The following is a 4,281-nucleotide window of genomic DNA, read 5'->3' on the forward strand; positions in this document are numbered from 1 at the left end:
CTGAGCCATCTCTCCAGCCCCACTCAATAAAGTTTTCTATGTATCACGGTCCTTAAGAATTTCTTGACAAGCTATTTTTAGAGAAGTCTTCATTCCATGAACTATGTAGATTTAGACTTTCTGAAACACTATGGCTCAGATTTCATGTTATGAATCACCGTTTTTACTTTCCATATGAAATTTTCTTCTCTTGTAAAAAACACCATGTTTCAGTTGTGGAAACCAAGACTTAATAGCTTTCGTTCCTCAGTTAATAGGCCTCAAACTGATAACCTAGTATAAGCTTTTTATAGTCCTAGTATATAAACAAAGTACACAGTCATACACTTCAAGGGATTTTCTCAAGCTACACATAACCCAGATCAGACTATCAGCACTCTAGAAAACCCTTATCTCCTAATAACTCCCAGCCCAAAGGGTAATCACTACCCTGTCTTCTAGAACTATGGACTCAGTTTCCTGTATAACTGCAAGTTTATTAGTGTGGCACATTCATTATAGTTATTCATGTTTTATTCAATCTTCAGTTTTACAAATGTTTTGTGTTCAATTTTTGTCCAGTTTGGGGCGGTTATGAAGAGAACTGCTACAAATATGCTTGTTTATGTTTGGAGAATTCCTACATCTTGGTTAGATAAAGTCTTACACACCCAGTGGTATTTCTGGGTCACATTGTTGTCTAGTCCCAAACATACTTAAAATTGTCACAAGTGATCATACTGCTCTGCAACATAAGCTCTTCTACATTGTTACCAGGTTCTGTCTTTTCATATTAGTTGTTTTAGTGAGTGTGTTAGTAAACAATATGGTTTTCTTGCGTGATGCTGAATACTTTTTCAAATATCTATTGGCAATTGTGGACTGCCCATATCTTTTGCCTATCTTTGTAATGAATGCTCTGACATTTTCCTGAGTAATTTTTCAGCATTATTTCTGTATTCTAGATACAAGTTCTTAATTGGACATTGATCTCAGACATCAATATTTTCTGTTTCTCTTCAAGGTTTTTTGTTTAATGTCATATTTTAAGAAGTCATCCATCTGAAATTGGTGTCCCATGTGGATATCCTGTTAACCTAACACCATTCATTAAAAGGCTGCATTGCATAAGATGGGAGGCCTCCAAAAACATGAGCCTGGCAACTCTGGTAGTCTTCAGGCCCTACTAATGATCAACTGGCCCACAGCAGTGCCAGCACAAGTACATACCACTCCTCTCCTCTCCTTGCTATGCAAGTAGGTCCTGGGCTTTTACAGGCATCGAACAACCAGTGTCTTGTAGTGCCACACCTGTCTGCTTCGGTGGGCAACACCAGCTCTAGCACATGTGGCCTACATGTTACCCAACAGTTGGTTACACTGAGCTGAGAAAGCCTGCAACAGTCCAGGTATCCAGGGAGAGTGTGTCCTGGAGTTGTTTCCAGGATGGATACAGAAGGCCAAGTGTAGGTTTGCACTTAGAGGAAGGACTGAAGTATGCTAGATGGGGATCTCATTACTGGAAAGGGTAATGACTTTCTCCTTGCCAGAAAAGTTAGTTAGGGATCCCTTTGTCAAACAGATTGCACAAGATGTATGTATTCCTGTGATCTAACTCATAGTATTTAATGTGAGAAACTGGAACCAGGTTAAAGATGGTTTTTGTTTTTCTGAGAAAGAACCTTTAAAGAGCCAATTAGGTCTTTGATAATAATGCAGATGAATCTGGAATTGTGCTCAAGTCTGGGTAGACAACACAAAGAGCATCTGGGGCCAGAATGTGTGGTGCAAGGGTTGTAAAGGCAGGAAAAATAGTGGTTAAAGGTTATCCTCAGGGACATAGTTAAGTTTGAGGTCAACTTGAGCTACATGAGACTCTGTCTCAAAAACAATATTGACTAATAAGCATTTAGAAGTTGTTTTAAGCCTGGTGATGCACACCTTTTAATCCTAGCACTCAGGGAAGCAGATGCAGGCAGATCTCTGTGAGTTTGAGGACTGCCTGATCTAAGTGTAAGTTCCAAGGCAGCCAGACCTACACAAACCCTGTTGGAGGAGGGAGGGTTGTTTTATATACTAATTTTTTGAAGTGTTGCCATTTTTCATTTAAATATTTCATAGTCTAGAGCAGTAGTTCTCAACTTGTGGGCCAAGGGGTTGAGATCCCTTTGGAGTCTCTTATAAGATATGTGTTATAATTCATAACAGCAAAATTACAGAGTAATGAAATGATTTTATGGTTGGAGGTCATCACAACATGAGGAACTGTATTGAAGGATCATACCATCACGAAGGTTGAGAACCACTGACCTAGAAGAATTTAGGTGTAGTGCAAGTCTAGTATCCCAGGAGATAGCAAGGCGTGAGACAAATATGGTCCTGAATTGTTCCAGGTAAGGCTGTTCACCTGAGGACTGTGACAAGCCCTGTGGCCATTTCTGCTTTTCTAAGCTTGAAACACTGTATGGGTTATATGTCAGGGTTAAGTCTTATGTCATGAGCGTTGCTTGCATAATTTTTTTCTTAAAATAAAAATTATTTAGCACTTCCAGTTGTTTCTCCTTCCACAATGTGTGTCCTGAAGATCTCTAGCTGTCCTTCAGAGGAAACAGCAGGAAGTAAGAACAGTAGTGGAGCCAGATCTGTATTTGAGGATACATGTCTCTAATAATTGCTTCTATAGTGGCCATTGATCTGGTGTGAACGGACAAGAAAGAACCCGATGTGTTTTTTACTGAGCCAAGAGCCCACTAGTAACCTACAAGCTAGTGATTCACCTGTTTCTCCATCTTAGCCCCCCTCCCTTGTGCTAGGGTTACAGACACATAACTGTTCTCAGTTTTTATGTGGATGCTGGGAATCTAGGATCATGTCCTCATGCTGATTTGTATTTCTGTGGTGGCTGAGGACAGTGGACACTTTCATGTTTACAGACTATTTCCACTTCTTAAGAACTGTCCATCTGCACAAATTGATTGGATTATTTGATGTCCTTCGTTTGGTGTTTACTTTTTTGTTCTTCATATATCATATTTATATTCTGTCAGATGATAGCAAACATTTCTTTATTCTGTAGACTCTCCACTCTTATTTACTGTGCTGAACATACTAATTGTGTGCAGTCCCACTTCAGTTCTTGCTCAGTTTTCCTGGGCTGTTGGAATCCTACTCAGTACTTTCCTGTGCCTGGATTGGGAACTATTTTCTCTTGTTTTCCATTAGCCATTTCAGAGTTTCAAGTGATAAATTAATGTCTTTGATCTGTTTTAAACTGATTTTTGTACAAGGTAAGTGCAAAATCTAGTTTCATTCTTTTGTGTGGGGATATCGTTTGCCCAGCATTGTTTGTTGAGGAGACTTTTCTTCTCTAACAGTTGCTGAAAATCAGCCATAGCTGTGTGGGTTTATTTCTGGATTTTAGTATTTCATTCTTGAATCCCTGTGCCCTTGGATGTTACCTATTGATGAGTGCTAATAGGTTCAGATAGTAGTGGGTAATGTCGCTGATCGTTTTTTGTTCAGTATTATGAAGTTGAGTACATCAACATTCATATGTATATACTTCCAACTATTCTTCTTTTGCTCCTTTCTTCTATAACCCACCACTTCCACTGCTCTATTTATGTAGTGCTGGGATGGAATCCAGAGCTTTGGGTATGCTAGGCAAACACAACAAACTATGCTACATTCCAAGCCCTTCTCTGTCTTCTTGATGGGTTGTTCCCTTCATTAATATACAGTGGCACCCTTTGTTATCTGAGAAGCTGTCTTGAAATCTAGCATTTCTCATCCATGGATAAAGCTACACCTGCTTACTTTTAGCTTCTATTGGAGAACATATTGTTTCTCATCCTGCCACTTTTACTCTGAGACTTTGTCAGTCTTTTGTTGGTGTTTCATTTGTTGACAGCACTTGGATTATGTTTTTAATTGAGATTTTTTTTAAGTTGAAGCCATTAAAAATTTGGCCTGAGAATTTGCCCATTATGGTAGTTTGATTTTATTGCCCATTATTGATTTTATTATTTTTCCTTATTCATTCTAGAGCTCTGTTGGTTTTTACTAAGTTGGTTCTCATTCCTCTCATGGAATGTATTCTTTGTTGTGCTCTCATGTTAGTGACTGTTTCTTCCTGCTGTGTAAGATTCCTTCCATGCTGGCTTAATTGACGTGAATTGCTCTAGTTTATGTTCACTTGGAAGATTTAACCGTCTTATTTTCATTTGTACTCACAAAACTTTATTTAAAATCAATTTGACTACCCACAGATTAAAGTTCAAAAACAAATAAACAACAAACAGC

Source organism: Mesocricetus auratus, unplaced genomic scaffold (assembly GCF_017639785.1).
Source record: "Mesocricetus auratus isolate SY011 unplaced genomic scaffold, BCM_Maur_2.0 Super-Scaffold_100022, whole genome shotgun sequence".
In the NCBI taxonomy this organism is placed as follows: Eukaryota; Metazoa; Chordata; class Mammalia; order Rodentia; family Cricetidae; genus Mesocricetus; species Mesocricetus auratus.